Genomic DNA, 17,593 nt, shown 5'->3' on the forward strand with positions numbered 1-17,593 from the left:
TCCCCATGTCCTCCATGCTATTTGTTATGCTCCACAAATAAGTGAAACCATATGATAATTGACTCTCTCTGCTTGACTTATTTCACTCAGCATAATATCTTCCAGTCCCATCCATGTTGCTACAAAAGTTGGGTATTCGTCCTTTCTGATGGAGGCATAATACTCCATAGTGTATATGGACCACATCTTCCTTATCCATTCGTCCGTTGAAGGGCATCTTGGTTCTTTCCACAGTTTGGCGACCATGGCCATTGCTGCTATAAACATTGGGGTACAGATGGCCCTTCTTTTCACTACATCTGTATCTTTGGGGTAAATACCCAGGAGTGCAATTGCAGGGTCATAGGGAAGTTCTATTTTTAATTTCTTGAGGAATCTCCACACTGTTCTCCAAAAAGACTACACCAACTCTGCCTACTTCTTAGTTGGATTATTTATTTTTGGGGTATTGAGTTTTATAACTTACTTATTTTTTAAAAAGATTTTATTTATTCATTTTAGAGAGAGAGTGCATGAGCAGGGGGAGGAGCAGAGAGAGAAGAATAAACAGACTCCATGCTGAACATAAAGCCCAGCATGGTACCTGATCTCAGGATTCCAAGATCATGACCAGAGATGAAATCAAGGGTTGGATGCTTAACTGACCAAGCTACCCAGGTGCTCCTTTAAGTTCTTTATATATTTTGGATACCTATCCTTTAACAGATATGTCATTTGCAAGTATCTTTTCCCATTCTGTAGCTGTGTTTTAGTTTTGTTGATTGTTTCCTTTGCTGTGCAAAAGCTTTTTATTTTGATGAAGTTCCACTACTTTATTCTTCTTTTTGTTCCCCTTGCCTAAAAGTTGCTACAGCTGATGTCAGAGAGGTTGCTGCCTGTGTTCTCCTTTAGGATTTTGATGGCTTTCTGTCTCATGTTTGGATCTTTCATCCATTTTGAATTTATTTTTGTGTATGGTATAAGGAAATGGTCTAGTTTCATTATTTTGCATGTTGCTGTCCAGTTTTCACAACACCATTTGTTGAAGAGACTGTCTTTTTCCCATTGGATATTCTTTCCTGCTTTGTTGAAGATTAATTGACCATATAGTTGTGGGTTCATTTCTGGGTTTCCTATTCTGTTCTGTTAATATGTGTCTATATTTGTGTCAGTACCATACTGTTTTGATCATTACAGTTTTGAAATATAACTTGAAGTCTGAAATGGTGATACCTCCAGCTTTGCTTTTCTTTTTCAAGGTTGCTTTGGCTATTTGGAGGTCTTTGGTTTCTTACAAATTTTAGAATTGTTTGTTCCAGTTCTATGAAAAATGCTGTTGGTATTTTGATAGGGATTTCATTAAATGTATAGATTGCTTTGGGTATTATAGACATTTTGACAATATTTGACAAATTTGTGTATCAGTTCTAGCTAAATTTTGGTGGAGTCTTTCAACAAATTGGATAACCTGGAAAAAGTGGATGAATTCCTAGAAACATACAAACTATCAAAACTGAAATAGGAAGAAATAGAAAACTTGAACAGAATAATAACCAGGAAAGAAATTGAATCCATAATCAAAAAACTCCCAAAAAACAAAAGTCCAGGGCCAGATGCCTTCACAAGCAAGTTCTATCAAACGTTTAAAGAAGAGTTAATAGCTATTTTTCAAACTATTCCAAACTATTCCAAAAAATAGAAAAAAACTCATTCTATGAGGCCTGCATTACCCTGACACCAAAACGAGATAAAGACCCAACTAAAAAAAAAAAAGAGAACTACAGGCCAATTTCCCTGATGAACATGGATGTAAAAATTCTCACTAAAATAGTAGCAAACCAAATCCAATAATACCCTAAAAAATCATTCACCATGATCAGGTGGGATTTATTCCTGGGTTGTCAGGGTGGTTCACTATTCACAAATTAATCAACATGATATACCACATTAATCAAAGGAAGGTTTTCTTTTTCTTTTTCTTTTAAAGATTTTTATTTATTCAGTTGACAGAGAGAGACACTGCAAGAGAGGGAGCACATCAGAAGGAGTGCAAAAGGGAGAAGCAGGCTTCCTGTAGAGCAGGGAGGCCGGTGTAGGGCTCAGGGCTGGATCCCAGGATGCTGGGATCATGGTCTGAGCCAAAGGCAGATGCTTAATGACTGAGCCACCCAGGCGCCCCTCAAAGAAAGATTAAGAACCAAATGATCTTCTCAATAGATGCAGAAAAACCATTTGATAAAGTACAACACTCATTCATGATAAAAACCCTCAAAAAATACGTTTAGAGGGAACATAGCTCAATATAAGAAACTTCTGGGTTTTTAAAAGACTTTTGAGGGAGAAGAGATGAGAAGAACTTACAAAACTTCAGTAGCACTTCAAGGTACAAATCCATTACTTTCCAAAGGAGGAAGTTAGAAAGCTTTAAATTATATCATGGAGTTTTTGTGTGAAATACCAAGAAAGATTTCCTGACAGTAATATATGATATTCATGAGCAAGAAATGATAAACTGAAGCTTTAGAGACTCATTGTTATTTTTAATTTATTTTATTTAAATTCAGTTAACATTAGTTTATTGTTAGTTTTAGAGGTAGAGTTTAGTGATTCATCAGTTGCATATAACACCCACTGCTCAGTATATCAAGTCCCCTCCTTAATGCCCATCACCCAGTTACCCTATCCCCCACCCACTTCCCCTCCAGAAACCCTCAGTTTGTTTCCTATAGTTAAGAGTCTTTATAGCCTCATTGCTATTAAAGAAACATGGAGATTCCTATCTTCTTAGAATAGCTAAAATTAGGTAATGTCTGCCAAGTATATGAGGTAGGGCAGAAAGGGTGATATTAGCTGGATGCCTTCTGGAAGAATCAAGATTTTAGAAAGGTTTTTGAATTCTTTAAATGAATGAAGTAAAGTAATAACCTAAAAGTATCAACAATTCTTTTTGTTTTTGTTTATCCCTTGAGAAATTTTAGGGATTTAAATAAGGGTAACAGAAACTTAGTTCCTTCTTAGTGTTAAACAACAAAAACTCAGCTGAATAAATTTAAAGATTAAATTAGCTTTATTCAGTGATTCATGAATCAGGTAACATACCATCTAGCAACAGAAGGGAGTTTTGTTAAATTGTAGAAAAGGAAAGTTTTTAAGGGCAGAAAGAGGGTGAAAATAAATTTTTAGTAAAGATTGGATCTTCTTAAGGGGAATGGAAAAAGGGGGTCTATTGAGCAGATCATCTATAGGAATAATCAGGTAATGCCATATTGACTAGTTAAAGGTTATACTCCTAGGGGGGTAAAACTGAAATTACGTTATTAAGTTTGGGTTGCTGACACAGGCTTTAGCATAGGTGCCTCCATTTATGGGCTTGCTATCTTTTCTTTAACAGTAGATACTTCCAACAAAGAAAATAATAACCAATATTTTATAGAAAAACAATGTGTCTAGTACTGATTGAGGTTATTGTATGTGCCAGTTCATAAAAATCAGTCTTTATGCGAGTAAATATTTTTAAAGAGAATTTTATAAGTATGTGTGGTAGGTCCCCGATTGATGTCTATATCCCAATCCTTTGAACCTAAATGTAGGAAAAGGGATTTGCAGATGTGATTAAGATTGCTAATTAGTGGACTTAAAGAAGGGATTTTATCCTGAATTACCTGAGTGGGTCTAGTGTAATTACATCGACTCTTCAGTGGTAGAGGAAGACAGAAAACTCAGTAAAAGGTGTGACCAGGGAAGATATAGGAGAGATTTGAAGCATGAGAGGAATTTGGCCCACAGATGCTGGCTTTGAAGGTGGAAGAAGGGGGCCATGAATCAAAGAATCAAGTGGCCTTTGAATAGCCACCAATGAAATGGAAATGCTAATTCTATAATGATAAGGAATTGAATCCTGCCAACAACTTGAATGAGCAAGAAAATGGATTCTCTCTAGAGATTCCAGATAAGAGTGTAACCTGCTAACACTTTGATAAGACCCCTTGGACTTCTGACTTATAGAACTCTAAGGTCATGAATGTGGGTTTTTTATACTGTGAAGTTTGTGGCAGTTTGTTTTAGCAGCAATAGAAAACTAATACATCATGCAATCGTCTATAATACATTTAATATTTATAATCTATGGCACAAAATGCACTCATGAAATTTCATGCTTTTATTTTAGTTTTCTGATTTAAGAAAGATGGCTCAAAATATTAAGTGAAGGTATAAATTTTCTCCCTATGCCCAAGGAAATGCAGTGTCTGAAGGATCACAGAACCATGGGAATTGCATGAGGCCTTACAATCATTCCAGAACAAAGAGACTGTCCTCTGCATTCAGGGCCCCATATGCCACAGAGCGTCTTCTGCATTGATGGAGTATAGGATTTGGGATATTAGCAGAAGAGAAGGCAAGAGGAGGGGAATAATGGTGCCTTCCTGGAAAGGGTCAGCAAAATTTGAAATAAAGACTTGATAAATGCACTGCTTCTCAAGTCAGAGAGGTTACACATATACCTACCTTTCAGCCATGTTACTGATCTCTAAGAACTGTTGACAGTATTTGGGGAGAAATGGCACCTGAACTTCTTTGTCACACTTTCCACTTAGACCAGGCCTCCTTTCATCCTGGTTTGGCTGCCTTGTTACCTTCCTCATTTTGAGATATCAGTTGTTTGCCCATCATGCCACCTTTGTTCTGATCCACTCACTGGGAAGACCTAAGACAGCTCTAGATTGTGTGCATGTTGAAGTATGCCTGGTGCATACCTAAGCAGGTAATAGCTGGAAAATGTGTGTTGTGGTCTACTTTATGTCTACGTTCTGGGAAGTTATCAGGATGGGGAGTTCTGCACATGTTTTCTGTGCTTCAGTGTCAATATAAATGAAGCATATGCCATCTGGGACTATGCTTTCTCTACTTCATCCCTGAGTTCCCCAAAGAGAAGCAGCGATAGAAAATAAATACTAATTCTTGAACAATAAGCCTCTGTTTTATGTAAACAGCTAAGTTACAGAAATAATAACCTAAGTTACAACTGTAGAAATTTCCTATGACCATATATAAGCAAAAATGATTTCTTTTTTATGGTTGTTGATATTATGACTTTCCATCCTAATTACCTCAGAAATCTGTGTTCCCAGGAAAATGCAACACATAGAAACGTTGTATTTTAAACAAACATCATACAAATTTTTCCAAGCACAAAAACAAAGGTACATATTGATCTCAGGTAGGAAAGTGAGTGAATTATTCTCTGCTATCACATAACTTGAATGTGATGAAATAGGTTTTATTTACTGTATTGCTTTGATAAAAAAGAATCATTCTGTTCTAACATGGAAAACAATGTGTAGTTAGGATATTTCTAAGAGTTTAGATTCTATTACAAATTTATTGTAACACTGTTTCACCACAATATTGAGTGCTTTAAAGGAATTCTTTATTACAATATGATAAGCACATGAAATTTGCATTAAAGTTGTAAAGATTAACAGTGATTGAAATGTAGGTATGAAGCTTATATGCCTTTTTTAAAATAGAGGGTGGAAATGAGGATTTATGAAAGCCATTTTTGGCTTCATGTTGAGAAAATCAATAATAAAAACAAGAACACAGATGAAAACTGGATAGAAAAGTAAAAGCTTCTAGGCAATAATCATAGAATCCTTGGAACCAGTCATCCTGAAACCAGGTCCTTTCTTAACTTTCCTCTTACATGAGTCAAAGGATTATAATAACTTTTGTACAAGCTAATATACATTCGGTTTTGCCGGTTGCCCAGTACAAACTCAGATCAAGTAGTCAATGCCCCTTCTACATAAATCACATAATTTGGTGTTTAGGAAGATGCAAAGAGATTTGTATTATACCAAGATTTTAGGAACGAGAACATGTATGTGTAAAACAACTCATTCTTGTGTCAGGATGTCTTACCAAAGGGTTATATAAACAAAATGTATTTAAAAACTTTCAGAAGAAGGAGCTGTATTTATAGTTGGAGCTGTGAATGAAAGCTGAATGAATAAGATCAAGTATTCTCTACAATGGTTGGTATAATTTAAATGAGTAGAGGGAAAACATTTTTAAAATTCATGTTTTTGATGGATCTTAACTAGGACAGAGTCACATCTTATATGAAGGTTTGTTTCTAAAATCATTACAAAACACAAAAAACCAAAAACCAAAATAAATAAAACCCAAAACTGCATCTAATGAAAATCACTCTTTTTAAAACTTTACTATTTTTGAAAAGTTAGAATGGTATATCATTAAGGGTTTATAATAAGATTAAGACTCCCGATGGGTTTCCTGTGCTCTTAAACCCTGTGAGGGTTTAAGATCGTAGGTGGTGCTATAGGTCAGCATTTATCAGGACTTCCATTATGATCTTAGGTGGTGCTATAGGTCAGCATTTATCAGGACTTCCATGTGCGGCCACTCAGACTGATAATGCATAAACATAAGGGCATCTTATTTAGACTTTGATGTGTGAGGCATTGCTAGAATGATGCAATGTATAAATTGTGATAAACTGAATATATGATATTACATGTGTTTGATAGTTTCAGAAAACTATCTAACCTATAATTTGAAATAAATTAGGGTTGATGTTAACATGCTGTGTTTAAGTAGAATTTAGAATGCTCTCACTTACTTATTCATGCAAAAATATTTCCTAAGAGACTACCTTGTTCCAGGAACTTCATTAAAGATACCATGGTAAACAATAGAGATATGATTGCTATGTTCATTGAATTCACATTCTGATGGAAGACACTGTCAAATGGACGTTCTCATTGTGGATATGGATAAGTGCTACAAGTGACGGGGTACTGTGGGAACACAAAGAGGGCATTTAGACTGAAATCCAACTAATGAATCAGGACAAAAAGATATAAGATGTAAGTTTCTTGTGTAGTACTTAGGATTTACTTTTTGTTCTGTGATTTAGAAAAAGACAACAAAAGCCAACCAAAGAAATGAAAGATTCTGAGATTTTTCTGAAGTCCCATCATCACAGCTTCTCATAGTCAGTTACCATAACAAATGCAGTGATTCTGCTAATTGGCTGTTGCTACATTTACTGTGATTTGTTGTCTCTGTTCACAACTAGTGTTCAACACATCATTTTCCTTGTGACAGATGTTGTGTAAGGGATGAATCCAAAGAACTGAAGTTCTAAAAAACCATCCACTTCCTATTGTAGTGTACCCCCTTCATGAGCAAACTAATCAGAGCCATTTAGATCATACTTAAAAATTTATGAAAATATTTGAAAATACCCAAATGAGTAAGAACTCCACAGTTTGTCAATATAACACATTAAATTGAAAAATAAAACAATATAGAATTGAGGCTTTACAGGATGCTTTAAGTAAATTGAGTAAGACATTTGAAATATTCAAAAGTACACAAAATACAAATACATATGCAAAAATTCTCAAAGGTGAAATTAACTCATTACATGGAAGATGTTTTATATTTTAGCAAAATGAATTCTTCATATACTTTGTTAGGTGAATTAAACATTAGATGGATTTGTATTTAATTACAGGACTTTAATTGTATTTACCTAGAGCCCCAATTGAGCAAGATCTTAAAGGATTGATTGGGTTTTAAATAGGAGATTAGTGGTGAGAGAATTCAATTAAAAAAAAAATGCATGGCATGTGTCAAGAGAGTTGGGGCTTTGCCAACTGGGTGAAGTTTCTAGTGTGTGCAGAATAGTTAATGAGAGGAAATGTAAGTGGGGCCCAAAGAGTAAGAAGTTGGAATGACTACTGTATAAATCTCCAAAATGAATTTTGTACCATGAAGAGGAAAGTATGCAGTATTGATGTATTTATGCTATGTGGACCTTCCAATACAGTGGGGGAAGACACACATTCATTATTGAACATGTACGAGATAATAGCCACTTTTGTACACTGTGAATAGTGAGTAAAACAGAAAAAGGTACCTGCCTCTTAGACCCTATACCTTATTTTAAAGGTAATATAATTTCAATTATGATGAAAGTTTTGGGGAAGAGCAGTGAAGAGAGAGTAGGACTCAGTTTATAAGAGAACAGAAAGTAGAGAGAAAATCAATTATTGTTTTATGATCAGCTGAGGGACTAAAATAGTGAATGATAAATAGGATACACAGATAGTCTTATTGATGTGATTTTGAATGTCACCAGCATCACTGAGTAGTTAAATAAGATTCTTTGGACAGTATGTATGTCTCCAAATAACACAAGTCCTGGAAATGAAGTTGAAAGATGGTCGTAATAAATTGTAGAGTGTATTCTTATTGTGGAATGAAGGATGGACTTCCTATTGTTTCCTGAATCACATCTTTTAGGTCTTGCTGTAAAGTTGACAATTAGAGGCAATTATTTTATGATTAAAAAACTAGGTAACCCTAGTCATTTCCAGATTAAATTAGGTTTCAACTCATTAAAAAAATTGACATCTTGCCCCTCTCTCTCTTCTTCCTTGGGTTGATGTTTCCCTTTTCCACAGCTCACCAGGAAAGGGAGTATCTGCTTTTTTTTTTTTCCTTAAGAATTTATTTAAGAGAGATTGAGAGCACAGAAGGAGAGTGAGAGAGAAAGAAGCAGACTCCCTGCTGCGCAGAGAGCTCAATGTGGTACTCAATCTCAGGACCCTGGGATTCTGACCTGTGTCAAAGGCAGATGCTTAACCACCTGAGGTACCCAGGTGCCCTGTGAGTGTCTGCTTCTCAGTGCATTTAATGCTGTGGCTGGCCCCACCTAAGGGTTTCATTATTTTTTTTATGGTGACATGGATGCATTTTGTGGTTTCAGGTGGAAAGAAGATTCAAAAGTAAAAATTAAATTTAGTTTTAAAAAATATATATTATGTTTTTGCATATGAAATGTTATGCATTTAAATTCACACTCACTGTACTAAGTATTTACTCAAACCATTAGAGAAAGGGAAGATTTTGCTGAAAATTAGCAGATACCAATAATGATGGGGATAAAATAGTATAAATGTATTTCCATGTTCTTCAAAAGAACATGGTAGAACAGGTAGGTTACGTAGGAAAGATGGGAAGCAGAGGAAAGTTCAGTTATTTGGGAATATCCATTTTGTAAGGACAAGACACACTGAGTTTGCAGTAAGAAATGGAGGACAAATGAGGAAGGAAGACAAGAACCTAAACTTGTACATTGCCAGCCCTATAGCTTATTTTAACCAGACCCACAGTGCTCACCTCCAACCAGGCTTTGAACTGATTTCACTTGCTCACCATCTAGTTGCTGTCACATAGTAGTAGTGTGAGGTCCTTTGTGTGTGACATTCCTGTATAACATATGGACAATGTATGAAGAAGCCGTGGGTTGTAGTATAAGAAACTGAACCCAAAACTAAGAAGCTGGGTCATGAAGCTTTCTAAAGGTAGTATTTGCTACTTATGTGTAAATACACTATACGTTTCAAGCTGATATTGTTAGGGTATAAAATACTCATCTGGGACAGGTTGAATACTGTCACTTCCAATCTAAACATAGTTCCCTTGAAGAACTGAGGAGACTACAGAAGCCCAGTTCACACACTATCATCCAGCTTCGTATCTCCTGTTGAGATTTTCTCAGAATTTATCTTTTGTGTTTATAGCAGTAAACTGTAACCTATATAGGTTGTACGTGTCAAAAATGCTCATTTCCATCAAGCCTCATCTCAGTACTCTGTGGGACATTGACAAAACATCACAGAAACTGGCTCACATGGACAATTTAATGCAACCCTTAGTGACTTCCTCAGCATGTATCACTTGTCTCTTTGTCTGGTGGGCCACCCTTATCTGTATTTTCACTTCTGTTACCTGTTTACAAAATGTATTTCACTGTCTTATGGATTACATTGTGACAGTTTATGTGTTGAAAAAACTTTTTTTTACATGGGTCTCTTATTTCTCAGATTCTACCTTTCAATAATATTTACACTTAAATTCCATTTGAACAAATAATTTATTTTCCTTTGGAAATGTGAACACCACAGAGAGAGGTAGTGGTCTGTAGAGAGGGACAGAAGTTAGTCAGCAGAAACCATAGAGTCTAGTCATAGCGTTCATCCCATTTGTTTTGCTGTGGTATCTGTGACCCAATCATAGTCTTTAAATGTTCACTCCATTTTCCACTGTGCTATCTCCTTAGCTAACTTCTTAAGTCTCTGATAGAGACAGTTCAGCTGGGGAAGGTTCAGCTGCTTTCCAGGGACACTTAGGCTTCAGGACTCAGAGGATTCAGGATGTGGATATCATATTTCTCTCTGACCAAGATACTAGACTTTGTCATTCCTAATCTATCGTTAATACATGACTCTGACATGAGAAATTTTTCCAAAGACTTCTGACCCTCAGAATTCTTCAGAGAATTAAGGTGGTTTTAGGTCATTCTCAGCCCCCACCTCCATCTAGAGACTCACCCAAGAGCGGTGGGAGAATTCAGAGGCATTGTCACCAACATCGAAACATCAATTCTTTTCCCTTCCTCCATCTTGGAGAATCTTGCATGCATATGTGGTTCCTTTAAGAGAGAATTATTACTATCTCTGCTTCATGGTGTCTTCTCCTAAATCTTTCCTTCTTACATTTGGGCCAATAGTGACCTTATATCTTTCAACCCAAATAAAAGATGATAAAAATCTTCTTGGTTCTCTAACCAAGTCTCTGCCCTCTTCTCTCTCTCTCTCATCGCCAATCGAAAAAATAAATAAATAAATAAATAAATAAAGCATACTCAGTGTCTTGTCCTCACTTCCGTTCTTATACTCTGTTGTCAAAGTTGTCCTCCTGAGGCTGACTGCAGTTAGGTTACTCCTTTATCATAAAATCATTATTGACTTCCCATTGCCTACAGAAGAGTACTTAGTCTCATTGCTTACAAATTCATACTCCTAAATGATCTGACCTATTTGTTTTCTCAACTCTACTTTCCACCATTCCATTTAATTTCAACCCTCTTGGCAAATTTCAGTTCCTTAATGTGTTTCATATATGTATTTTTTTTCAACCATTCCTCCATGCTCTATTAAGTGTCAGAAAATGCCTTTATTTTTTTTTAAGGATTTTATTTATTTATTTGACAGAGAGAAAATGATCACAAGTAGGCAGAGATGCCGGCAGAGAGAGAGAGGAGGAAGCAGGCTCCCTGCTGAGCAGAGAGCATGATGCGGGGCTTGATCCCAGGACCCTGGAATCATGACCTGAGCCGAAGGCAGCGGCTTAACCCCCTGAGCCACCCAGGCGCCCCCAGAAAATGTCTTTATGTTACCATTTTCATGTGTTCTAATTTTAGTGAACTTTCAAGAGTCAGCTAAAATTTTTCCCTCAGATTGTCAACACACACACACACACACACACACACACACAGGGAAACTCTTCCATCCAAGCTGCCACAACCCTTTCCTCATACTTCTCTTAGTCGCTTATTCTCCATCCTATAATATATTAAATGAAGCCCATGTCAGCTCCTGTGTTCAACTACATTTTATGTTTCTTAAGTTGAAAAAATTTTCCTTAATCCTTATATTCCCAGAAAAATAATAATGTATAAAGTGTAAAATAGTCAATAGATGTTTATGATAAAAGTAATTAATTTATATTTGGCTTCTTTCTTTAATAGATTATTTTGGGGAACACCAGGGGGTTCTGTTGGTTAACCATTTGACTCTTGATCTCAGTTCAGGTGTTGATCTCAGGATCATGAGTTCAAGATCTGCATTGGGCTCTGAGCTGGGCATTGAACCTACTTTAAAAAAAATAATAAAATAAATAAAATAAATAGATTGGTATTGCATCACAGGAAGAAGATTTTGGTGAGTTTTTATTTTACCTAAACTAGTTGTATAATATTATGTGTGTGCATTTACATGTATGCACACACATCATTGCAGAACATATGAATGATTGATTTTGGCTTTAAATAATTTACAAGCAAGTCAAACATGTTCTAGTTTTTGGAAACTTTACTTTAGGGAGTAATAGGAGGAAGGAAAATGCTATGTTGTATTTTCAGTTGCTACTTTACTTCAGCTTTTGGAAGAAAATAGAAAACAACTTAATACCTCACCATCAATCTTTTTGGTCAGCCTGACCATGTGCAGCATTCTTTTAGTTTTATTACCTAGCAAGCTGGCAATTTCAGGAGTATTCAGCATTGTCAGTCAGCCCCTATGATATGGAAAAAGCAGTGCATGTCATTTTTAGGGCATCTCCTTTCCAATATGGTATAAGTTTATTAAGGCCATTTTTTCACTCATGAAATTATAATGAACCAGATTTTCACACATTTTACAAGAATTGGCCTATGCAGCTTAAAAATTAAGTTGAGCAATTGTGCTCACTTTGGCAGCACATATACTAAAAAAAAATTAATTTGAACAAAATTAAAATAAAATTTAGTATAATTGTGTGTTCTTTTAAATCCTTAAACTGAATGTGTAATATGAACTCCATACGATTATAAGTTGATTTGCTGAATTAAAGAAGGGGAAGAAGGTCCTGGTATGAAAAAAGAATGAAGTCTACAAAGGAAATTGTGTCTAGTTTAAGCCATGAAAAAAAATTAAAAGGAGAAAATAATATAACTGGTTTGGTATTAGTAGAATAATCTAAAAGGTGATAGAATAATCAGGAATTCTAGGAGACAGGAAAAAAAAGCAAGCAAATCAGTGAATAATGTTAATAGAAAGACCACTTATGGGGAAAAACGAACCAGTATTTTATTGATTTCATAAAGAGCCAGAAAAAATATTGAAGACTTAGGACTCTGAGGTTTGGTTCTTAAATTTTTTTTTGTTTAGAAAGTATTAAAATTACTGTTCATCTAAGTCACCTAGAAATATAGTTTTATTATCAAAGAAGTGAACATAATAGACCTAAGTTTTCTTAAAAGATCTTTACATCAGATGTAAGCCTATAGAGTCTGTATCATAAGAAAATGTAAAGAAAAGCAGAAGCTGAAATAGCCCTACAAAGTTGGTTTCTCTTTTAAAGCATTTAAAAAAAAGTTTGTTTTTGTTTTACAATTGTTTGCCTAATAGTACTCTATCATATTTAGATTCAAGTTATATAAACATTTTGTTAACAACTGTTGATAAGGCTTAATAATAATCTACCTCCTATATTATTTATCTTTATGAAAATTGCTGAGTTTTTCTCTTTGTTTCTTTTCATGGAGAAAAGGATGATTAGAAAGGCCACTTTCCTGAATATTGAACAGATGGATGAAAATAACTGAGTGATATTGAATGCTTTACATACTGGCTAACCTAGCAAAATAGATTTAATATTTCTATAGGTCCTACAAGGTATCCTGTCATTTCATTACTTTTATTTCTGGAAACAAAACTTTTCAAAATATTTAATGGAAGATGTCAAAGTAGGCATTAGAGAAAATATTAAGAGAAGGCATGCTGCCTGTTTTCCTGTGAGGCCCTCAATAAAGATCTCTTTTATTTCTTGGGTTCTAATATATTCAATTTTATTTTATGTTGTAGAATCATATTTGAGTTATTTTAGTATGATTATGACATATACAGAATTTAGAAATATAAACTAGATGGATTAACAAGGAATTATGCCATTGACTTAATATATTACTATAAGGAATTCATGTAACTCCTTTGGGTTATAATTTCCTAGGATGTTTATTTTTCTAACAGGAAAAAAAGCACAGGATATTTTTTGAACACTCTTCTCTTTAGCTAAAAGGCTATTCTGAAAGTCAGGCTTGTTTTGCAAAGTTATTCCTGGAGAAGATTGACTCAGAGGGCAGCATAACTTATGATTACCATTACTCTGAATAAATGGTTCTCTTATGAGTAATACTGAGATCATGATTTTTAAGCACTTACGGCTTTCCTTGAACCCAACACACTTGACAAAACATACATTAGGAAAAATTCAAGTTAACATGTTATGTTAAAAGGATTTATAAAATATGTTATAGACATCTTACATATTTATTAATATTAATGAGTTGTACACTTTGAATTTTGAAGAAACTGAAATTTCCCAGTGGGAACAGGCATAATGGCAAAGTTGAGTAGTAGAGACAAGGGTTCTAGACTTGTGTGGACTTGACTTAATCATGACCTCTGGTGTCAGTTTTCTATGTTGTAAAAAGAGGAAGTTGGAATTGTTGATGTATAGGGTCTCTTATAGATGTGTACATCTAAAATTTAAGTTGTTTTATCTATAAATTTAAAAATTTATTGATCATTTTATTTAGAATATATTTGGATTAAAAAAAGTTGTGAAAGAATATCAATCACTATTACCCTTGTTAGTAACATCTTACATTAGTATAAAATACTGGTCACATTTAAGGGACTAATGGATACATAAGTATTAACTAAAGTTTATATTTTTAGTTAGATTTCCTTAATTCTTACCTAATGGTCTTTTTATATTCTAGTATCTCATATAGGATACCATATTATATTTAGTTAGTCATCACATCTCCTTGGGCTCCTCTTGACTGTGATACTTTCCCAGATTTTCCTTGTTTTTGATGACATTGACAGGTTGTTTTTATTTACTTGTTTTTTTGACATTGACAGTTTTGAAGAGTAGGGAAGTCTTTTATGGAATTTTTTTCTGTGTTTCTTCTTATGACTAGGCTGAGGGTCTAGGTTTTTAAGAAGGCCACGGAAGTAAAGTGTCAGTGTCACCACATCACATCAAAGGTACATACTATCAACATGATTTATCACTGTCAATGTTGACCTTGGTGACCTGAAGTACTGTTTCTCAACAATAAAGGTACTCCTTTTTCTGCCTTTCTATATTCTCTCTTTGAAAGGAAGTCATTATGAGTAACCCATATTTAAGGAGTAAAGAGTTACACTCCACTTTCTTGATGGTGGAGTATCTACAATAATTTGCAACTCTACTGGATGGGAGATTTGTCTTATTTATTTGTTTGTTTATTGAATTATTTATATATCAGTGAGGACTCAGAGATATTTATTTTATAGTTTAGGTTATTATATAATGTTACTTATTTTTTTTAATTTTTTATTTTTTATAAACATATATTTTTATCCCCAGGGGTACAGGTCTGTGAATCACCAGGTTTACACACTTCACAGCACTCCCCAATGTGGCTAAAATCAACAAGTCAGGAAATGACAGATGCTGGCGAGGATGTGGAGAAAGGGGAACCCTCCTTCACTGTTGGTGGGAATGCAAGCTGGTGCAGCCACTCTGGAAAACAGCATGGAGGTTCCTCAAAATGTTGAAAAAATATAATATTACTTATTTATTCCTAAACTTGTTCCAGCTTTGGTTATTGGAAGGTCTTTCAGTTGGCTGCTATGTCTCTTTGATATACCCACATCATTGTATGTGTATGTGTGTGAATGTGTATGTGTTTAAATACTTTTTGACTCTACAAAATGCTCCAAGTTCATATGTATTTATGCCTCAGTTCTATATAAACCATTTATCCAAGAAGCCCGATTTTTTTTATTAGAAAATAGTACTAGAAACCAAAATCTGAGCACTAATATGTTTGTTGCTACTAGGATGTCTTGCTTCTAGGCACTTTCAGCTAATAGTAAAGAAATGTATGCATACATACTAACATGTATTTATATAGCTATAAATATTTATAGCTTATATTTAAATTTTTGTCTATGTAGAAAGTATTAAAATTACTGTTCATCTAAGTCACCTAGAAATACAATTTTACTATCAAAGAAGTAAGCATAATAGACCTAAGTTTTCATAAAAGATCTTTACATCAGGGGGTGCCTGGGTGGCTCCGTGGGTTAAAGCCTCTGCCTTCCGCTTGGGTCATGATCCCAGGGTCCTTGGATTGAGCCCTCTGGCTCTCTGCTCAGCAGGGAACCTGCTTCCTCTCTCTCTGCCTGCCTCTGCCTGCCTCTCTGCCTGCTTGTGATCTCTGTCTGTCAAATAAATAAATAAAATCTTAAAAAAAAAAAAAACTTTACATCAGATGTAAGCCTATAGTCTGTATCATAAGAAAATGGTAAGAAAAAGAAGCTGAAATAGCCCTACAAAGTAGGTTTCTCTTTTAAAGCATTAAAAAAAATTTTTTTTTGTTTTACAATTGTTTGCCTCATAGTACTCTATCATATTTAGATTCAAATTATAGAAACATTTTGTTAACAACTATTCATGAGGCTTAATAATAATCTACCTCCTTTATTATTTATCTTTATGAAAATTGCTGAGCATGAGTTCATACTAATGTCTCTGACCAATCAATTACCACAGGGGTCATTGAAGCCTTCTCTTTTTGCTTGTCTAAAACCTTCCATTCCAACAGTGATAAACCTGACGCCCAACACCCGCCATTCATTTACTTAACTGTTCAAGTGCAGTACACATGTGTAGTGGTGTCAGGTCTGTTAAGCCATAACCCTGTAGGAAACAACTTTATGAACTAGAGTTCATTACTTACGTGAAGTTCCTTTTGCTTTTAGTCTTACAGACTCCATTTGTTTTCCAGGTTACTGAAATGAACAACTTTTTCATATACTCCTTCCATGAGGTTAGTTCATATATTTGTAATATAGTTAGATTTTTTTATTGTCACAGAATTTTATGCAGGGATCATTTAACCTGTATGTGATTTTTTTAAAAATCTACATATATTAAGATTTGCTCATTCTGCTGTAAAGTGCTATGGGTTTTGTAAATATAAAGTATCAGAGAGCCACCATAACATCATTATATAGAAGAGTTTCACCATCCTAAAAAAATTCTCTGTCCTTTACCTATTTAACACCCTCACCCAAAACCAAGTTTCCTACATGACTGATTTGTTTGCTGTCTCTATAGTTTTTTCTTTCCCAGAATGTCATATAAATTGAATTGTAAAGTCTGCAGCATTTTTCAGACTAAATCTTTCATTTATCAATATGCATTTGAAGTTCATTCATGTCTTTTTATGACTCAATAGCTCACTCCTTATTGCAGAATAGGATTCCATTGTATGAATAATCATAGTTTGCTATCCATTAACCTATTGAAGAGCATATTGTTTGCTTCCAGTTTTTGGTATTAGGAATTAAGTTGTTAGAAACATTCATATTCAGATTGTTGGTAGCCTAAGTTTCCAAATCAGGTGGGTAAGTACTTGGAAGTGTGATTTCTGGATCGAATGTTAAGAGTGTATTTAGTTTTATAAGAAACTGCCAAACTGTCTTCCAAAGTGACCATCCATTTTTTTCCCCACAAGCAGTGAATGAGAGTTTCTCGTGCTCTGCATCCTAGCCAGAAGTTGGCAGTTCTTTTCTTTTGAAGCCGTTCTAATAAGTGTGTAATGGTATCTGACATTTCTCATTACTATTTCAATGTACATATGATATTTAGCATTTTCCCACATGCTTATTTGTCATCTGTATATTTTTATAAGGTGTCTGTTCAGATATTTTGCCCAATTTTTAATTGAGTTTTTTGTTTCTTATTGTTGAATTTTAAGAGGCTTTGTATATTTTGAGTAGAAATCCAACATGAGAGATTTTTTTATCATGAATGTTGGAATTTGTCAAATGGCTTTTTTTCTGCATAAATTAATATATGTATTTTCTTCTAAAGCTAGTCAATATGTAGATTGTATTGACTGAATATAATCTAT

At 34.5% G+C, this 17,593-nt stretch overlaps 1 long non-coding RNA gene across 4 annotated transcripts in view; it reads right to left on the minus strand.

Annotated features, from left to right (window-relative positions):
• LOC116584624 overlaps nt 1-17,593 on the minus strand; it is a 144,701-nt gene that overhangs the window by 34,338 nt on the left and 92,770 nt on the right. For 2 of the 4 annotated variants that reach the window (XR_004283258.1, XR_004283262.1), the window contains 3 exons: nt 12,048-12,153; nt 10,407-10,507; nt 9,193-9,281 (listed from right to left, as the gene is read on the minus strand). This is a non-coding gene — a long non-coding RNA (uncharacterized LOC116584624). Of the gene's footprint in view, nt 1-4,251; nt 4,404-9,192; nt 9,282-10,406; nt 10,508-12,047; nt 12,154-17,593 lie in introns of those variants that run through there. The other 2 variants (XR_004283259.1, XR_004283260.1) reach the window with 2 other exon arrangements.

Source organism: Mustela erminea, chromosome 2 (genome assembly GCF_009829155.1).
Source record: "Mustela erminea isolate mMusErm1 chromosome 2, mMusErm1.Pri, whole genome shotgun sequence".
Taxonomy (NCBI): domain Eukaryota; kingdom Metazoa; phylum Chordata; class Mammalia; order Carnivora; family Mustelidae; genus Mustela; species Mustela erminea.